A 21337-nucleotide genomic window follows, 5' to 3' on the forward strand; every position below is an offset into this window, starting at 1 on the left:
ACATCTATATGCCTGACTTCTGGATAGGAGAGAAGTAACAGTGAACAAACAAGTTCCTAACACCTGCAGCTTCTCAGGAGTTCGAGACCAGCCTGGCCAACATGGCGAAACCCTGTCTCTACTAAAAATACAAAAATTAGCCAGGCGTGGTGGTGGGCGCCTGTAATCCCAGCTACTCGGGAGGCTGAGGCAGGAAAATCGCATGAACCCGGAGGCAGAGGTTGCAGTGAGCCAAGATCGTGCCATTGCACTTCAGTCTGGGCGACAAGAGCAAGACTCCATCTCAAAAAAGAAAAAGAAAAGAAATGCCATATTAGGCCAGGCACAGTGGCTCATGCCTGTAATCCCAACACTTTGGGAGGCTGAGGCGGGTGCATCACCTGAGGTCAGGAGTTTGAGACCAGCCTGGCTAACATGGTGAAACCCTGTCTCCACTAAAAGTACAAAAATTAGCCTGGCGTGGTGGCAGACACCTGTAATCCCGGCTACTTGGGAGGCTGAGGCAGGAGAATCACTTGAATCCGGGAGTGGCAGATTGCAGTGGGCCAAGATCATGCCACTGCACTGTCCAGTCTGGGCAACAGAGGGAGACTCCGTCTCAAAAATTAATAAATAAAGATAATAATATAGGTTCTTGTGGAAGACAGTAGTTATACAAAGTAGTTACACAATCTTTTGTCAAAAGCCTGCGTAGTAGAGCACATCTGCCCCATGACTATTTGCTTTGTTATTTCATATATAAACAAGCGTTGGACCTAAGGTGGGCACCTTCCTCCTCTTGCTTCTGGGAACTCCCTGCTCTGCCCATGGAGTAGCCATTCTTTCATTCCTTTGCTTTCTTAATAAACTTGCTTTCACTATACTCTGTGGACTACCCCCACATTCTTTTGTAGCAGGATGAGCCACAGACAAAACTCCTCAGACACTGGGTTAAAGAAGGAAGGAGCTTTATTCCGCTGGGAACTTTGGCAGACTTGTGTCTCAAAAGCCGAGCTCCCCAAGTGAGCAATTCCTGTCCTTTTTAAAGGCTTACAACTTTAAGGGGGAAGGTCCATGTGAGACAGTTGTGAATGATTGAGCAAGCAGTGGGTATGTGACTGGGGGTCGCATGCACCAATAATTAGAATGGAACAGAACAGGACAGGGATTTTCACAATGCTTTTCCATACAATGTCTGGAATCTATAGATAACATAACCAGTTAGGTCAGGGGTCGATCTTTAACCAGGCCCAGGGTGCGGCAACGGGCTGTCTGCCTGTGGATTTCATTTCTGCCTTTTAGTCTTTACTTCTCCTTTCTTTGGAGGCAGAAATTGGGCATAAGACAATGTGAGGGGTGGTCTCCTCCCTTATTCCCCCGCTTTGAGAACCTCACTCATTAATGGGAGTTTTCACTTTCATCCTCACTACCCATGTCTTCTTGCAAGATAGATTAATAGTGATTCATATAGTACAGTTGTGCTGAAGTATTTTGACAGACTAAGGTAGTGACAAAACTTTTCATTACTTGAAGGAGCAAAGGCAGCACACAGGGAAGCAACAAGCAGGTTCCTGTTACTATTATAATTCCTATATAGGAGTTTTAAATCCTCCTAGTGCTGGAAACCATTTTCCAAACATGGAGCTAGGATTAAACCCATGCCACACCTGCACAGGCACATGTGCCAGCTTTGTTATATCTTTAACTATATCTTCAACTACTTGCCCTTGGTCATCTATGTGCAGACAGCAATTGGTCAGGTTAAGCTTTCCACAGACCCCTCCTTCAGCTGCTAGCAAGTAGTCTAGGGCTAGTCTATTTTTATGAATAACATTTCTCATCTGGGTTTCTTGCCAGGATAAAACAGTTAAAGCTCTGCCAGTTTTATTAAAGATTATTTCTAAGGCAGTTTGTAACTGTATGATTTGGTTGAGCATATAAATGGGGGTTTGGTATCCCCACAAGCCATCCTGTGCCCAAGTGGCAGGCCCATGATACTGTATGATTCTTTCAGGGGGCCACTTGTCATCTTTCCAGTTGCCTATAGCTATGCTTTTTTTTTTCTCGGGAAGCATAGACAGGGAAGCCCAGGAGCTCGCCTGTTTTTATGGGCAGTAGGAAAAAGGATGGTTTAATGGTGTCAATAACACAACTACCTGCCCATTGGTCAGGTAAGTTGGCATAGGCTCTATGCCCACATATCCAGTATAATCCAGTGGGGGCTGTCCAGTCCCGGTGGAATGCCAGGTGGGTCCACATGGTTTGCAACTTTGGAAATTTACTAAACAGATTTTTTTCAGTGTGGTTTGAACTCCACTAAGTGGCTGTTTTTGTAGTACTATTATACAGTTTTTGCCCAAGGCAGCTGAGTCTTCCCATAGGAAGGGTGAAGTCCGTCCTCACCCTTGCTATACAGTGTTGTCTAATAATTGAGGTTTTTCAGAACCCAGAAGTTGCCAGTCTTTAACTTATTTTAAAAATGGTAGTCATAGGGGGCTCAGATGGATTATAGCACACATCAGGCTGGTCAGTTCCTGGGCTACATACCTTGTATAGCATTATACAAATCAGTTCCTTTTAGAGTCCCCGTACACTTATAATAACCATAAAATAATGGGACTATAGCAACCTTTTGTCCTACCTCAGTGACTTGATGTATATACTGGGAACAGTGCTCAGTCTGAGGAAGGCCAGTTGAAGTCCTTACTGTACAAGTCCAAATTTTAAGGAAAATGAGTCCTGCGATGAGTTTCCTCATGCTTTGGCCATGCGTGGACCAGTCAGCTTCTGGGTGTGACTGGAGCAGGGCTTCTGGTCTTCTTCAGAGTCACTTTGCAAGAGTTGGCGAAGCTGCTCCTGTCCACATACAGCTCCCAGTCTACTGATGTTCAAGGATGGTCTCGGAGGTTGGGCCTGCAGAAATAAACTGAGTCCAACACCTTTTACACAGTTATGTTCAACTGGGCTCTCTGATACCAGGAGCAAGGTGGCAGGGTTCAGGGTGTTGCAAACTTCAATGATTATGCGGGAATTTTCACAGAGCAAGTTTTGGTATCTAGTTAGTCTAGCATTCGTTAGCCAATGATGTCTTTTGGTATTTATTAAAGCATGGGGGAGCCTTTATGTTTAGGTTTTGCCTAAGAGTTAGCTTATCCACTTCTTGTGCTAGCAGGGGTGTTGCTGCCAAGGCCCTCAAACATGGGGGCCAACTCTTAGAAACCTCTTCTAGTTGTTTAGAGATGTAGGTCACTGGTCTCGGCCAGGGCCCCACAGTCTGGGTCAAAACTCTAACTGCCATTTTTTTTCCTCTCTCTCTAATACATATTGTGTAAAAGGTTTTGTCAGGTCAGGTAGCCCCAGGGCTGGGGCCGACATGAATTTTTCTTTTAACTCATGAAAATATCGTTGCTGTTGGTTATAATAGATGTAGTTTATCTAATCTACATTTTTATTAACTGTCACTCACCAAAATATTGACTCAAATCCTGCAGCTATTTGATTTTGGGCTTTAAATTGATCTGGTATTCCCCATGGGACTCCAATTGCATCTTAATAGATGTGAGAGTAGAAAGACCCATAAGGGGCTTCTCTCACTTTATGATGTCTTATTTTTCCTCCCTCTGGTTGGTGAAATGCCAGGGTGAAAGGGATAGCCAATTGGACTAAAGCATAAGTGCCACTCCAGTTATTTGGCAGAGTGCCCAGTAAAGGTCCACCACAATACCACCACACATCCGCTTGGGGATGAACAAGGGCTGATTGATACATAAGCTCTTGAAAATTCTTAAGCTCACTGCATCCCTTCAGGTCTCCAAGGAACGCTAAGTTTCCTCCCTGTCATGAGAGACATGAAGCAAACTTAGTGTTGGGAGACGGAAGCTGGATGGCCCTTGGGGGCTGACCCACAGGGTGCCGGACTTCGGGATATAGCAGAGAGAGCTTGGCATGACTTATTACTCCAGGCTGTAGAATCCTGGAAAAGAGCTACCATGCAGCCCATGCCTGGTCTACTGGAGGACCACCTTCGTGGAAAGCAGACAATCTGGGCCTCTGGCCTGCCACATGCAGAAGCATAACAATCACTTTTTTTTAATGTGTGGACAGAATATTTGATCCATTCCAACCAGGCATTTTCATCTTGATATCCTGTCTTAATTGCCAAAGTTCATTTTAAGTCTTTAACTTCTATGATCCTCTAGTAAAATGAATGTATGGTTTTAGGAAATTACAAAAACTGGTTGGGGCAGTCCATCCTTGCTGTTTAGTGGTCCACAGAACGTTGAACCAACTATAGCATAAAAGCTCTAAATTGGGGGGCAAGACTCCTGGTTGTCACTGGGGTCTTTATCGAAATCTCCCTGGATTAAATTGTCCCAATTTACTAATGCCCAGTCTGAGGGGAGTCAGGAGGGACAGAGGTACTTTTCTGAAGTAGAGAGCTGTCTTTGACTTGGCAAGTCCCCACAGGGTGTAACAAGGCAAGCATTAAATGCAATAGTTTGAGATGAAATTGACTTGGTTATGTTAATAACTAGATGGTCAGCAATAGAGAGAGGAAAGAAGAAAGAGTAATAGAATAGATGAAGAAGTTAAATTTTTCTTAGCTTTAGTTTGGTAGGGTTTTCCCCTGGGACTCTGGCCCACGACTCTGGAGGGGTGGCACTTTCTTGACTCAGGTGTGATGAGTCCATCCCCTTTCCGCTGTATGAACAGTAGTCTTGGTGGTTAACAGCACAACGTAGGGTCATTCCCAGGCTGACTCGAGTTTTCCTTCTTTCCACCCTTTGATGAGAACATGATCTTCAGGCTGGTGCTGTTTTACCGGAAATTCTAGGGGTGGTATATGTGCTAAACCAAGTATATAATTTTTAAGAAATTGACCTTTTGGGCCTCCGTCTCCGTCTCTGTCTCCGTCTCCCTCTCCCTCTCCCTCTCCCTCTCCCTCTCCCTCTCCCTCTCCCTCTCCCTCTCCCTCTCCCCTCTCCCCTCTCCCCTCTCCCCTCTTTCCACGGTCTCCCTCTGATGCCGAGCCGAAGCTGGACGGTACTGCTGCCATCTCAGCTCACTGCAACCTCCCTGCCTGATTCTCCTGCCTCAGCCTGCCGAGTGCCTGCGATTGCAGGCGCGCGCCGCCCCGCCTGACTGGTTTTCGTATTTTTTTGGTGGAGACGGGGTTTCGCTGTGTTGGCTGGGCTGGTCTCCAGCTCCTAACCGCGAGTGATCTGCCAGCCTCGGCCTCCCGAGGTGCCGGGATTGCAGACAGAGTCTGGTTAACTCAGTGCTCAATGGTGCCCAGGCTGGAGTGCAGTGGCGTGATCTCGGCCCGCTACAACCACCTCCCAGCCGCCTGCCTTGGCCTCCCAAAGTGCCGAGATTGCAGCCTCTGCCCGGCTGCCGCCCTGTCTGGGAAGTGAGGAGCGTCTCCGCCTGGCCGCCCATCGTCCGGGATGTGAGGAGCCCCTCTGCCTGGCTGCCCAGTCTGGAAAGTGAGGAGCGTCTCTGCCCGGCCGCCATCCCATCTAGGAAACAAGGAGCGCCTCTTCCCGGCCGCCATCACATCTGGGAAGTGAGGAGCCTCTCTGCCCAGCCGCCCATCGTCTGAGATGTGGGGAGCACGTCTGCCCTGCCGCCCAGTCCGGGATGTGAGGAGCGTCTCTGCCCGGCCGCCCCGTCTGAGAAGTGAGGAGACCCTCTGCCTGGCAACCGCCCCGTCTGAGAAGTGAGGAGCCCCTCCGCCCGGCAGCCACCCCGCCCGAGAAGTGAGGAGCCCCTCCGCCCAGCAGCCACCCCGTCTGGGAAGTGAGGAGCGTCTCCGCCCGGCAGCCACCTCGTCCGGGAGGGAGGTGGGGGGGTCAGCCCCCCACCCGGCCAGCCACCCTGTCCGGGAGGTGAGGGGCGCCTCTGCCCGGCCACCCCTACTGGGAAGTGAGGAGCCCCTCTGCCCGGCCAGCCGCTCCATCCGGGAGGGAGGTGGGGGGGTCAGCCCCCCGCCCGGCCAGCCAACCCGTCCAGGAGGGAGGTGGGGGGGGTCAGTCCCCCGCCCGGCCAGCCGCCCCGTCCAGGAGGGAGGTGGGGGGGGTCAGTCCCCCGCCCGGCCAGCCGCCCCGTCCGGGAGGGAGGTGGGGGGGTTAGCCCACCGCCCAGCCTGCCGCCCTGTCCGGGAGGGAGGTGGAGGTTCGGCCCCCCGCCTGGCCGGCCACCCGGTCCGAGAGGTGAGGGGCGCCTCTGCCCGGCCGCCCCTACTGGGAAGTGAGGAGCCCCTCTGCCCGGCCAGCCGCTCTGTCCGGGAGGGAGGTGGGGGGGTCAGCCCCCCGCCCGGCCAGCCACCCCGTCCGGAAGGGAGGTGGGGGGGTCAGCCCCCCGCCCGGCCAGCCGCCCCGTCCGGGAGGTGAGGGGCGCCTCTGCCCGGCCGCCCCTACTGGGAAGTGAGGAGCCCCTCAGCCCGGCCAGCCGCCCCGTCCGGGAGGGAGGTGGGGGGGTCAGCCCCCCGCCTGGCCAGCCGCCCCGTCCGGGAGGTGAGGGGCGCCTCTGCCCGGCCGCCCCTACTGGGAAGTGAGGAGCCCCTCAGCCCGGCCAGCCGCCCCGTCCGGGAGGGAGGTGGGGGGGTCAGCCCACCGCCCAGCCTGCCGCCCTGTCCGGGAGGGAGGTGGGGGGTCAGCCCCCCGCCTGGCCAGCCGCCCTGTCCGGGAGGGAGGTGGGGGTTCGGCCCCCCGCCTGGCCAGCCGCCCCATCCGGGAGGTGAGGGGCGCCTCTGCCCGGCCGCCCCTACTGGGAAGTGAGGAGCCCCTCTGCCCGGCCAGCCGCCCCGACCAGGAGGGAGGTGAGGGGGGTCAGCCCCCTGCCCGGCCAGCCGCCCCGTCCGGGAAGTGAGGGGCACCTCTGCCCGGCCGCCCCTACTGGGAAGTGAGGAGCCCCTCTGCCCGGCCACCACCCCGGCTTGGAGGTGTACCCAACAGCTCATTGAGAACGGGTCATGATGACAATGGCGGTTTTGTGGAATGGAAAGGGGGGAAAGGTGGGGAAAAGATTGAGAAATCGGATGGTTGCCGTGTCTGTGTAGAAAGAGGTAGACATGGGAGACTTTTCATTTTGTTCTGTACTAAGAAAAAGTTCTTCGGCCTTGGGATCCTGTTGATCTGTGACCCTACCCCCAACCCTGTGCTCTCTGAAACATGTGCTGTATCCACTCAGGGTTGAATGGATTAAGGGCGGTGCAAGATGTGCTTTGTTAAACAGATGCTTGAAGGCAGCATGCTCGTTAAGAGCCATCACCACTCCCTAATCTCAAGTACCCAGGGACACAAACACTGCGGAAGGCCGCAGGGTCCTCTGCCTAGGAAAACCAGAGAACTTTGTTCACTTGCTTATCTGCTGACCTTCCCTCCACTATAGTCCTGTAACCCTACCAAATCCCCCTCTGCGAGAAACACCCAAGAATGATCAATTAAAAAAAAAAAAAAAAGAGAAAAAAAAAAAAAAAGAAAATGTAAAAGTGTAATATAAATGCTAAATAAAGATAATATATTCTGAAAAAAAAACAAAAAAAAAAAAAAAAAAAGAAATTGACCTTTTGTTTTAAATGTGGGGACATCAGCAGTGGACTTTATAGTCCTTGGTGCCTTTTTACTGAGAAATTTCCTTTAGCACCTATTTTTATTTGTTTTCACCTATTTTTATTTGTTTTTAGGCCAAAGAAAGCTAAACACCATTTTATATTTGACAACGCTTCCTGTATGTTTATACCAGATAAGCTAAATGTCACCTTTATTTGAGTGTGTTATTAATGTTAAACTTTGTTTTCTTTGTAGACATGTTTATTCAATTTTTAATGTCAGACCATAAGGTAAGATTTTTATAGACTCTTTTTAACCTTTTATAATTTTTGTTAAAGAGCAGGTTAGCACTTTAAGAAAAACCTGTTGTGTTTTTTTTTAATGTTCAGTTCACAGAAAAAAAAGATACCCCTTTAACTTTAGCCAATATGTTTACACACAGAATTTCCTTTACAATTAACATTTTAAAACTTGCTTAAACCTTCAAAGCAAATTTTTTTAAACCTTTTAATGTAGGTAAAAATCCACATCCTTATGCTTCCTTTTAATCCTTTTACCAGAGGTATAGTTTACTTTTCTTATACACCTTGCACATAAACTTTTTCTTCAATAGTTTTACATTCAGGAGGCCTAATTACTTTTAAATTGTACAACATTTCTTGCATAAATTCTTTTTTTATAACTTTTTTCATGACTTTCGCAGACAATTCTTCGACATGCCTCAACTTTCTGACTTATTGCAAACATTTCTTTCTTTAAACAACCAGTTAATTTATTTTAGGACAAGAATTTACCATATAACATTTTTTTTTTAGATAAATTCTGCCCCCCCTTTTTTCCCCCTTTTTTTTTTGAAGACGATAACCATTCTTTTCCAAAGCAAGCTTCCTTTATGTCTGTGGACTAGACTGTCTAAGGACACAAGATTAGAAGTTAGTATAATACATGTTACACTGTTTACGTTTAGCAAATTTTACTTTTGTTGAAAACCTTGTAAGTTTGGGATTTCAATTATTCTTTGCTATTAATAAGACCTTGTTTAGTCCAAATTAACTTATAATTGGTATAGATGGCTTTTTTCTTTTTTTTTTCCTTCAATTACCTGGGAGGAACCATCTATTGTCCTATCCTAAAGGGAGTTCCTACTAGGTCTGGTCAGACCTTGGTATGGTAATTCAGATTTAGATCCCGTTAGGAAACCTGCTGGGTCAAGGGAATTTTCAGTGGTTAATGTCTCTGTCTCTTTCCTTTCTCTCTCTCTGCTGGTCTTTCCTTGCCTCTGCCAGCTGCTTATGCTGCTGTTCTCTCAACCACTGTGGGGGGCATCTAAAACCAGCTGTAACCAAGTGTCTATGTACGGGAACTGGTCTGGGTTCCCTCGCTTACAGGTTACCTTGTGCCATACCTTTGAAACAAAGGACCTGTCCAGGCTTCCTTCTGATGGCCAACCCACCTCTAATGCTGGCCAGTCTATTTCACACAAAGTTCTAAGTTTTCCTGGTGTCATAGTAACACTGTAATCTCCCTTAAATCCTTTCTTGAAATTTTTCAGCATAGTTCCTAGTGGGGTGGGCTTAGTTTGTGCCTGATCCATGCTTCCTTGAGACAAAACACCACGCTCACACCACTCGCACCCCACAAAACAAAGAACAAGTAAAAAGGGCACACACACACTTTTACAGTTTACACCAAACCAGAATCAAAACCAAAATCAGAGTATCAGGAAATCCAAGCCAGGTCAAAACCAAAACCAAAGTATCAAGCAATCCAAGTCAAGTAAAAAACAAAAACCAAAGTGCTGGTAGAGGCACGCCATGGGTGATCAGGCCATGCTTCCACTCAAATGGAGTGCACAAGTTCCAAAGACCAGTCTTAGCATGTTTCAGATGTCCAGACTCCAAGTGCCTGTTCCTTCCCGGTGTTCATCCACTGTGTTGATCCTCTGCAGGGGCCTGCCACACGCTGCTCTGGTGAGGCATCCCACTGGGGCAATTGCCTACCCGGGAGTGCTGTTTGGATCTGCGTCACTCAGGCTGGTCGGAGTACCCTGTAGGGATGCTCCACAGGACAGGCCTAAGTCACCTAAGGGGCTGCCTCGACTGTCTGCCAATCACCTCGCTTCCCCATCAGGGAACCAAGAAATGTAGCAGGACAAGCCACAGACAAAACTCCTCAGACACCAGGTTAAAGAAGGAAAGAGCTTTATTCAGCCAGGAACTTCAGCAGGCTTGCTTCTCAAAAGTCGAACTTCCTGAGAGAGCAATTCCTGTCCCTTCTAAGGGCTTACACATCTAAGGGGGTCTGCATGAGAGGGTTGTGATCAATCGAGCAAGCAGTGGGTACGTGACTGGGGGTGCAGCACCGATAATCAGAATGGAACAGGACAGGGATTTTCACAGTGCTTTTCCATACAATGTCTGGAATCTGTAGATAAGATAACCGGTTAGGTCAGGGGTCGATCTTTAACTACCAGGCCTAGGGCACAGCACCGGGCTGTCTGCCTGTGGATTTCATTTCTGCCTTTTAGTCTTTACTTCTTCTTTCTTTGGAGGCAGAAATTGGGCATAAAACAATATGAGGGATGGTCTCCTCCCTTACTGTCTTTCAGGAGATGCAAGAACTCTCTTGGGGTCTGGATTGGGACCTCTTTCAGTAACAGTATTCTAGGATTGATTCTGGAACTTAAAAAGGATGTTAGGGGAAAAGCTGATCCATGGTTTAGTGTCAGGCCTCTGAGCCCAAGCTAAGCCATCATATCCCCTGTGACCTGCATGTATGCATCCAGATGGCCTGAAGTAACTGAAGAATCACAAAAGAAGTGAAAATGGCCCATGCCTGCCTTAACTGATGACATTACCTTGTGAAATTCCTTCTCCTGGCTCATCCTGGCTCAAAAGCTCCCCCACTGAGCACCTTGTGACCCCCACTCCTGCCTACCAGAGAACAACCCCCTTTGACTGTAATTTCCCACTACCTACCCAAATCCTATAAAACGGCCCCACCCCATCTCCGTTCACTGACTCTTTTTGGACTCAGGCCACCTGCACCCAGGTGAAATAAACAGCCTTGTTGCTCACACAAAACCTGTTTGGTGGTCTCTTCACACGGTGAGTGAAATTTAGTATTGTACCAATGGTAAATTGACAAATGTACCACGATTATATAAGATTAACAGCAGAGGAGGCCGGGGGCGGTGGCTCATGCCTGTAATCCCAGCACTTTGGGAGGCCAAGATGGGCGGATCACGAGGTCAGGAGATCAAGACCATCCTGGCTAACACAGTGAAACCCTGTCTCTGCTAAAAATACGAAAAAAAATTAGCTGGGCATGGTGGTGGGCACCTGTAGTCCCAGCTACTCAGGAGGCTGAGGCAGGAGAATGGTGTGAACCCGGGAGGTGGAGCTTGCGGTGAGCCAAGATAGCAGCACTGCACTCCAGCCTGGGCGACCGAGTGAGACTCCGTCTCAAAAAAAAAAAAAAAAAAAATTAACTGCAGAGGAAGCTGGGTGGAAAGTATACAGGAACTCTCTATACTATCAAACTTTTTTTTAAAATCTGAAATTCCAAGATAAAAAGTAAGAAAATACCCATAACCCTGACTCCTTAGCTGAGCCGTCATCCTGCCAGGGCATCTCCCCCACTGTCAGAAAAGACAGTGCCAGACTGTGTCTTGTAAAGCAATTGCATTACAGCTTAGTGGCTACAGCTGAAGGCTGTACTCGATGGAAGTTCAGGAAACAGAAGAGGCTGAGTCCTGGGTGATCCTGAGGGTCAATAATGGCCAAACCTATCACTGGCTCCCGCAGTTCTGCAGTTTTGTCCCTCGGCTTTGAAATTCACAATGTGATTTTTCTCACTTGTGTATTTCCTTCCCTAATATGCTTTGCTGTCTCAAGAATTAAAAGAGCTTGCGTTTTACTCACTTGCTCACTCCAGCTGGGTCCCAGGAGGAAGTGGCCGTAAGTCATGAAGAAGTTAGGATTACGTCGCTAATAATAAGCACAAGATAACCACAACAGGGGAAGACTTGGATGTGCAGGGGGTGGTTTTCCAAGCCAGAAGCTTTATCCAGCTCCTACACTCCTTCCACCCACACAAAAGAGTCATTGTTTTTATTTATATCCACCTCCCCAAGGTTTGTGTGGATTAGATGATAAATTGTATGTAAAAGGGCTTCATACACTGTAAATATGACCAGCATTCATTCATATTCTGGTGCGCTGACTATATGTATATACATAATTTTTTGGTTTTTTTTTTGAGATGGAGTCTCGCTCTGTCACCCAGGCTGGAGTGTAGTGGCACAATCTCGGCTCACTGCAACCTCCGCCTCTCGGGTTCAAGCAATTCTGCCTCAGCCTCCCGAGTAGCTGGATTACAAGCATGTGCCACCACGCCTGGTTAATTTTTTTGTACTTTTAGTAGAGACAGGGTTTCACCATGTTGGCCGTGCTGGTCTTGTACTCCTGACCTTGTGATCCACCCGCCTCGACCTCCCAAAGTGCTGGGATTACAGGCGTGAGCCACCGCGCCCGGCCCGACTATATGTATATACATAATAAGAGAAAGTTCAGCCGGGCACGGTGACTCATGCTTATAATCCTAGCACTTTGGGAGGCCGAGGCGGGTGGATTGCCTGAGCTCAGGAGTTCGAGACCAGCCTGGGCAACATGGTGAAACCCCATCTTTACTAAAATGCAAAAAAAATAAAAAATAAAAAAATAAAATTAGCTGGGCATGGTGGCGTGCTCCTGTAATCTCAGCTACTCGAGAGGCTGAGACAGGGGAATCGCTTGAACCTGGGAGGCAGAGGTTGTATTGAGCCAAGATTGCACCACTGCACTCCAGCCTGAGCGATAGAGCCGAGACTCCATCTCAAAAAAAAAAAAAAAAAAAAAGATGAAGTTTGCCCTAGGGCGCTTTTCTCTTGATGTTTTTTATTCTCTGTGCCCTCCTATCCCTCATGTTTTTGTTTGTTTTAAATGAAAAGGGCCTGAGTGCGTTTCTATCTGATTGTAATTCTGAATGCGATTCACACTGGAAGCTATGGAGACATTTGGTAACAACTGTAGACCCAGCCCTAGAACTGGGTGAATTTTAAGCATTGTCCAGCTTCTCAAATGCTAATGAGGAGCACAACAGAGAAGACCTGGGCTTGCAGGGGGTAGCTTTCTGAGCCAGGAGCTTCAGGGGGTTCCTGCACTCCCTCCACCCCCACACCGGCCCCACCCCATTCCTCCTGCATAGTTCTCAAGTACCAATCCCTGTAGGTCGCCCTGCTTCAGTGTCTCCCCATCAACCCCCTGACCTTGCCTTTTTCCTTGCTATAGCTGTGGGTCAGGCCCTCACAGGGCCTCATCAGAATTCCTGAAATCTCCTTTGAAAAGCCTCCCAGCCTCACTTCTCATTTGCCACTTCCAAACCATCAATGCTACTATCACAGTATTGTAGGGAAAAGTAAGAGAGATCAGACTGTCACTGTGTCTATGTAGAAAGGAAACACATAAGAGACTCCATTTTGAAAAAGACCTGTACTTTAAACAATTGCTTTGCTGAGATGTTGTTAATTTGTAGCTTTGCCCCAGCCACTTTGACCCAACCACTTTGACCGAACTTGGAGCTCACAAAAACATGTGTTGTATAAAATCAAGGTTTAAGGGATCTAGGGCTGTGCAGGACATGCCTTATTAACAAAATGTTTACAAGCAATATACTTGATAAAGGTCATTGCCATTCTCTAGTCTCAATAAACCAGGGGCACAATGCACTGTGGAAAGCCACAGGGACCTCTGCCCTTGAAAGCAGGGTATCGTCCAAGGTTTCTCCCCATGTGACAGTCTGAAATATGGCCTCGTGGGATGAGAAAGACCTGACTGTCCCCCAGCCTGACACCCATAAAGGGTCTGTGCTGAGGTGGCTTAGTAAAAGAGGAAAGCCTCTTGCAGTTGAGATAGAGGAAGGCCACTGTCTCCTGCCTGCCCCTGGGAACTAAATGTCTTGGTATAAAACCCGATTGTACACTTGTTCAATTCTGAGATAGGAGAAAAACCGCCCTATGGTGGGAGGCGAGACATGTTTGCAGTAATGCTGCCTTGTTATTCTTTACTCCACTGAGATGTTTGGGTGGAGAGAAACATAAATCTGGCCTACGTGCATGTCCAGGAATAGTACCTTCCCTTGAACTTAATTATGATATAGATTCTTTTGCTCACATGTTTTTTGTTGACCTTCTCCTTATTATCACCCTGCTCTCCTACTACATTCCTTTTTGCTAAAATAATGAAAATAATAATCAATAAAAACTGAGGGAACTCAGAGGCCGGTGCCGGTGCAGGTCCTTGGTGTGCTGAACACCAGTCCCCTGGGCCCACTATTGTTTCTCTATACTTTGTCTCTGTGTCTTATTTCTTTTCTCAGTCTCTCATCCCACCCAACTAAAAATACCCACAGGTGTGGAGGGGCAGGCCACCCCTCCAAGTATAATCATCAAAAGGTTAAAAATGAGCCTCACATGGCTGGGCGAGGTGGCTCATGCCTGTAATCCCAGCACTTTGGGAGGCCAAGGCAGGTGGATCACCTGAGATCAGGAGTTTGAGACCACCCTGGCCAACATGGTTAAACCTTGTCTCTACTAAAAATACAAAAAATTAGGCCGGGCACAGTGGCTCACACCTGTAATCTCAGCACTTTGGGAGGCTGAGGCAGGCGGATCACCTGAGTTCAGGAGTTCCGAGACCAGCCTGACCAACATGGAGAGACCACGTCTCTACTAAAAATACAAAATTAGTTGGGCGTGGTGGCACATGCCTGTAATCCCAGCTTCTCGCGAGGCTGAGGGAGGAGAATCGCTGCTGTGAGCCCAAATTGCGCCATTGTACTCCAGCCTGGGCAACAAGACTGAAACTCCGTCTAAAAAAATAAAAGAAAAAGAAAAAAAAATTAGCCAGGCATGGTGGCACGTGCCTGTAGTCTCAGCTACTAGGGAGGCTGAGGCAGGAGAATTGCTTGAACCCGGGAGGTGGAGGTTGCAGTGAGCCGAGATCACGCCATTGATTGCACTCCAACCTGGGCAACACAGAGTGAGACTCTGTCTCAAACAACAGTTTATATTACCATTTTTTTTTTTTTTTTTTGAGATGGAGTCTCGCTCTGTTGCCCAGGCTGAAGTACAGTGGCTCAATCTCGGCTCACTGCAAACTCCGCCTCCTGGGTTCACGCCATTCTCCTGACTCAGCCTCCCAAGTAGCTGGGACTACAAGCACCTGCCACCACAAGCGGCTAATTTTTTTGTATTTTTAGTGGAGATGGGGTTTCACCGTGTTAGCCAGGATGGTCTCGATCTCCTGACCTCGTGATCTGCCCGCCTCGGCCTCCCAAAGTGTTAGGATTACAGGCGTGAGCCACCGCGCCTGGCCTATAATACCATATTTTGACTGTACTTTTCCTATGTTTAGGTATGTTTGAATACACACATATTTATCATTGTGTTAGAGTTACCTACAGTATTCAATATAGTAACATACTGTACATGTTTGTAGCCTAGGTGCAATAAGCCATACCATATAGCCTAGGTGTATAGTAGGCTATGCTGTCCAGATTTGTGTTAAATACACTCTGTGATGTTTGCACGATGACAAAAATCGCCTAATGAAGCATTTCTCAGAACTCTACGCATGCCACAGCATCATACTCTGGTGTATTATGTTGTGAGCCCCGACACCTCCCATCAACCTTAAGGCCTGACTGCAACTGAATTCCTCAATAATGATTAAGCTCTGCAGCTGCAAAAGTGAAGGTGAGGAGGGGAGAAAGGAAAGGCTACTGACAATTTCTCTGCACCCTGGACTTTTCTCCTCTCCCGAGAAGGAAGCCATGGGGAAGCCCATCATGCGCGATGGAGAGAGACTCCCAGGCACCTGGTTACTTTCACTTGCATCCGTGTGAAGAGACCACCTAACAGGCTTTGTGTGAGCAACAAGGCTGTTTATTTCACCTGGGTGCAGGTGGGCTGAGTCCAAAAAGAGAGTCAGTGAAGGGAGATACGGGTGGGGCTGTTTTATAGAATTTCGGTAGGTAAAGGAAAATTACAGTCAAAGGGGGTTGTTCTCTGGTGTGCAGCAGTGGGGGGTCACAAGGTAATGTCATCAGTTAAGGCAGGGACTGGCCATTTTCACTTCTTTTGTGGTGGAATGTCATCAGTTAAGGCAGGAACCGGCCATCTGGATGTGTACGTGCAGGTCATAGGGGATATGATGGCTTAGCTTGGGCTCAGAGGCCTGACATTCCTGTCTTCTTACATTAATAAGAAAAATAACATAAAATAGTGTTGAAGTGTTGGGGCAGCAAAAATTTTGGTGGGCGTGGTATGGAGAGATAATGATCGATGTTTCTCAGGGCTGCTTTGAGCGGGAGTGGGGGTGGTGTGGGAACCTAGAGTGGGAGAGATTAAGCTGAAGGAAGATTTTGTGGTAAGGAGTGATATTGTGGGGTTGTGAGAAGAAACATTTGTCGTATAGAATGATTGGTGATGGCCTGGATGTGGTTTTGTATGAATTGAAAAACTAAATGGAAGACACAAGGTCCGAATAAGAGAAGGAGAAAAACAGATATTAAAGGGCTAAGAATTGGGAGGACCCAGGACATCCAATTAGAGAGTGCCCAAGGAGGTTTAGCATAGCCCTGCCAGCAAAGATTATTTATTTACTTTAAGTGGGAGTGGCCTGTAATCCCAGCACTTTGGGAGGCTGAGGCAGGCAGATCATGAGGTCAGGAGATTGAGACCATCCTGGCTAATGCAGTGAAACCCCATCTCTACTAAAAATACAAAAAATTAGCTGGGCGTGGTGGCATGTGCCTGTAGTCCCAGCTACTCGGGAGGCTGAGGCAGCAGAATGGCATGAACCCGGGAGGCAGAGCTTGCAGTGAGCCGAGATCGCGCCACTGCGCTCCAGCCTGGGCGACAGAGCAAGACTCCATCTCAAAAAAAAAAAAAAAAAAAAAAAAAGAGTGGCGGTTTGGGGATAGCACCAGGAGATATCAGCTATGATGGCTTGGAGAAACAGTGTAAACAGGCAGTGTAAACAAGAGCAGGGCATTTATGAGTAGTTGATAATGGTGAATAGGAGTATGACTAGACAGAAGACAGTAGGGATGACAAGTTTTTTGGGGCACAGTTCAAGTTGGTCTGGTGTCTGGAATGAGACTGGGGCCTAATAAAAGGAGCATCTATACAGAAGCTCAAATGGGCTGTAACTTGTAGCATTCCAAGGACAGGCCCGAATTCTGAGAAGGGAAAGTGGTAAAAGTATTGTCAAGTTCTTTGTGAGTTTGTAGTTGAGCTTTGTGAGATGTGTTTTAAAAAGACCATCAGTTCACTGAATACCAAGAGCCTGAGAAACTGCTTGGGTGATCTGACTAATAAAGGCCTGTCCGTTATCGGACTTTATAGAGGTAGAAAAGCCAAACGAGGAATTATGTCTGACAGAAGGGAAGAAGTGACCACAGTGGCCTTCTCATACCCTGTGGGAAAGGCCTTCACCCATCCAGTAAAAGTGTCTACCCAAACCAAGAGGTATTTTAGTTTCCTGACTCGGGGCATGTGAGTAAAGTCAATTTGCCAGTCCTGGGAGAGAGCAAATCCCCAAGCTTGATGTGTAGGCAAGGGAGGGGGGCCCTGAATAATCCCTGAGGAGTAGTAGAATAGCAGCTGGAACACTGAGAAGTGATTTCCTTGAGGATAGATTTCCACGATGGAAAGGAAATGAGAGGTTCTGAGAGGCGGGCTAGTGGCTTGTACTACAGCATAGCCTGCATTTGCTGGTGAGTGGCGATTAGGCCCGGTGGAACTGCCATCAATAAACCAAGCGTGATCAGGGTGAGGAACAGGAAAGAAGGAAATATGGGGAAATGGGGTGAATGTCAGGTGCATCAGAGTGATACAGTCATGGGGGTCAGGCATGGTATAAGGAATAATGTGGGAGGCCAGATTAAGTCCGGGCCAGGAACAATGGTAATTGTGGGAGACTCAACAGAGTGAGTACAGCTGAAGAAGCCAGGGAGCAGAAAGTATACCCATCAGGTGTGAGGAAGAAAATAGATTTTGGAAGTTATGAGAACTGTAGAGAGTGAGTTGAGCATAGTTTGTGATTTTTAGGGCCTCTAAAAGTATTAAAGCAGTGGCAGCCCCTGCACGCAGACATGAGGGCTAGGGTAAAACAGTAAGGTCAAGTTGTTTGGACAGAAAGGCTACAGGGCACGGTCCCGGCTCTTGTGTAAGAATTCTGACTGCACTAACCATGCCTAGCAAGGAAAGGAGTTGTTTTGTAGAAGGGATTGAGATTTGGGAGATTAGTCAGACACGATCAGCAGGGAGAACACATGTGTTTTTGTGAGAATTATGCCGAGATAGGTAACAGATGAGGAAGAAATTTGGGCTTGACTGAAGTAATGGGGGGGGGGGGCTCTCTGTGAAGCCTTGAGGCAGTACAGCCCAGGTAATTTGCTGAGTCTGATGGGTGTCAGGGTCAGTCCAAGTGAAAGCAAAGAGAGGCTGGGATGAAGGGTGCAAAGGAATAGTAAAGAAAGCATGTTTGAGATCTGGAACAGAATAATGGGGTGTGGAGGGAAGTATTGAGGATAGGAGAGTATATGGGTTTGGCACCACGGGGTGGATAGGCAAAACAATTTGGTTGATAAGGCGTAGATCCTGAACTAACCTGTAAGACTTGTCCAGTTTTTGGATAGGTAAAATGGGGTAATTGTAAGGAGAGTTTAAAAGGCCATGCCATAACAGGCAAGTGATAACAGGCTTTAATCTTTTTAAAGTGGGCTGTGGGATTGGATATTGGCATTGAGTGGGGTAAGGGTGATTAGGTTTTAATGGGATGGTAAGGGGTGCATAATCGGTCACCAAGGAGGGAGTAAAGGTGTGTTATACCTATGGATTAAGGTGGGGAGATACAAGGGGAGGATGTGAAGGAGGCTTTGAACTGGGGGAAAAGGCGGCAATGAGGTGTGGCTGTAGCCCAGGAATAGTCAGGGAAGCAGGTAATTTAGTTAAAATGTCTCGACCTAATAAGGGAACTGGGCAGGTGAGGATAACTAAAAAGAAGTGCTTAAAATATTATTGTCTAAGTTGGCACCAGATTTGGGGAGTTTTAAGAGGTTTAGAAGCCTGACATTCAATACCCACAACAGTTATGGAGTCAAGGGAAACAGGCCCTTGAAAAGAAGGTAATATGGAGTGGGTAGCCTCTGTATTGATTAAGAAGGGGACGGACTTCTTAAGTCCGTCCTCCACTTGAGAGTTACCTAAAGCTTCTGTGATCATCCTGTAGGCTTCTGAGGTGATCGGTCAGCGTCAGTCTTCAGCCGATAAGCCGAGAAGACCTGGGAAGGAGTCAGAGAGCCTTGGGCCAGAGTTCCAGGGGCTCTGGGAGTGGCTGCCGGGCAAGTTGGACAGTCCGATTTCCAGTGGGGTCCCGCACAGATGGGACACAGCTTAGGAGGAATTCCGGGCTGTGGGCTTTCCTTGGCCCAGTGGCCAGATTTCCAGCACTTGTAGCAAGCTCCTGGGGGAGGAGGTTCTGGAGGAACCCCTGGCAGCTGCCGTTTGGGCTTTTGGAGTTCTTGTGTGCTGGAGATGTGGCTGGGGTTTGTCTCACAGTGGAGGCAAGGAATTGCAACTCAGAAATACATTGCTACTTAGCTGCCTTTACTCTATTATTACACACCTCGAAGGTGAGGTTAATTAAGTCCTGTCGTGGGGTTTGAGGGCTGGAATTTAATTTTTGGAGTTTTATTTAATGTCGGGAGTGGATTGGGTAATAAAATGTATATTGAGAATAAGACAGCCTTTTAACCTTTTAGGGTCTAGGGCTGTAAAGCATCTCAGGGTTGCTGCCAAACGAGCCATGAACTGGGCTGGGTTTTTATATTCAATGAAAAAGAGCCTAAACGCTAACTGATTTGGGAGAGGTCAGATAAAGAAAAAGGAACATTAACCTTGACTATGCCTTTAGCTCCAGCCACCTTTTTATGAGGAAATTGCTGGGCAGGTGGGGGAGGTCTAGTCGAGGAACAAAACTGTAAGCCGGACCGGGTGTGAGGAGGGGAGGTGATAAAAGGATTATAGGGTGGGGGAGCAGAGGCTAAAGAAATATTGGGACCTAGCTCGGCCTGGCGAGGAGCAGCCTGGGGAGGAGGGGAGAGATCAGATGGGTCTGTAGAAAAGAAAGAAAGACTCGGCGACGCTTGGAGTTGGGACTGAGAGCACAGGCGAGAGGGAAAGAAGGAGGATTTGGGATGAGTCGCATTGGGAACAGAGACTAGGGAGAGAACAATGTGTAAAAGAATGCCTGGACGTCAGGCACTTCAGACCATTTGCCCATTTTTTGACAAAAATTATCTAGGTCTCGTAGGATGGAGAAATCAAAAGTGCCATTTTCTGGACATTTAGAACCATTGTCGAGTTTATATTGGGGCCAAGCACTGTTGCAGAAGAAAATAAGGCATTTAAGTTTTAGGTCAGGCGAGAGTTGAAGAGGTTTTAAGTTCTTGAGAACACAGGCTAAAGGAGAAGAGGGGGGAATGGAGGGCGGAAGGTTGCCCATGGTGAAGGAGGTAAGTTTAAAGAGAAGGGTAAAGACACAGAGAAGGGAGGTGGGGAGCAGCCCTGGGCTGCAACATGGGGGAGCAGCCAAAGCAGACATCCCCGCAACTGACTTGCCACCAAGGGAATGTGGGTGAATGACCAAGGCAGGCGTCCCCGCGGTGATCAGACACCAGTGAAATGTGGGTGAATAATCAGAGAGGTGTCCCTGCAGTGATTAAACATCAAGGGAAGGCTGCCTTCCCGAGTCCGTGACCGGCGCCGGAGTTTTGGGTCCACAGATAAAATGTGTCTCCTTTGTCTCTACCAGAAAATGAAAGGAATTGAAATTAAGAGAAGGGAGAGACTGAAGGGTGGCACCAAGATTGAAAGGAGAAAGAGACTGAGGGATAGTGAGAGAGGTTGGAGAAGAGAGTAAAGAGAGGCCGCTTACCCAATTTAAAATTGGTGAGATGTTCCTTGGGTTGGTCGGTCTGAGGACCCGAGGTCGTAGGTGGATCTTTCTCACGGAGAAAGAGCAGGAGGACAGGGGATTGATCTCCCAAGGGAGGTCCCCCAATCCGAGTCACGGCACCAAAATTTCACTCACGTCCGTGTGAAGAGACCACCAAACAGGTTTTGTGTGAGCAACAAGGCTGTTTATTTCACCTGGGTGCAGGTGGGCTGAGTCCGAAAGGAGAGTCAGCGAAGGGAGATGGGGTGGGGCTGTTTTATAGGATTTGGGTAGGTAAAGGAAAATTACAGTCAAAGGGGGTTGTTCTCTGGTGGGCAGGGCGGGGGGGGGGGCGGGTCACAAGGTGCTCAGCAGGGGAGCTTTTGAGCCAGGATGAGCCAGGAGAAGGAATTTCACAAGGTAATGTCATCAGCAAAGGCAGGAACAGGCCATTTTCACTTCTTTTGTGGTGGAATGTGATCAGTTAAGGCAGGAACTGGCCATCTGGAAGTGTAAGTGCAGGTCACAGGGGATATGATGGCTTAGCTTGGGCTCAGAGGCCTGACAGTTACCCACTCACACCCTCACTGCCACCACTCACAATCAACCATAACACATGCTACCCTGCAGAGGAGACAGCCCTGACTTGCAGAGGCATGCATTCCTCAGGGCCTGAAAACCGGCTCTGTCTCCAGTTGCCAGAGGGACCTCACGCTGACCTTCTTCAAGAAACCTGGAGAGAGGGGCCAGTGTGTGGGCACA

At 48.2% G+C, this 21337-nt stretch overlaps 1 long non-coding RNA gene across 1 annotated transcript; it reads right to left on the reverse strand.

Annotated features, from left to right (window-relative positions):
* Nucleotides 1-756: 756 nt before the first annotated feature.
* On the reverse strand, nucleotides 757-20836 carry LOC134756809 (uncharacterized). Its single transcript, XR_010130041.1, has 3 exons — nucleotides 20576-20836; nucleotides 7547-14441; nucleotides 757-4860 (listed from the first exon to the last, which is right to left on the reverse strand). It is a non-coding gene; the product is annotated as an uncharacterized lncRNA (long non-coding RNA).
* Nucleotides 20837-21337: the final 501 nt, after the last annotated feature.

Source organism: Gorilla gorilla, chromosome 1, assembly GCF_029281585.2.
Source record: "Gorilla gorilla gorilla isolate KB3781 chromosome 1, NHGRI_mGorGor1-v2.1_pri, whole genome shotgun sequence".
NCBI classification, from domain to species: domain Eukaryota; kingdom Metazoa; phylum Chordata; class Mammalia; order Primates; family Hominidae; genus Gorilla; species Gorilla gorilla.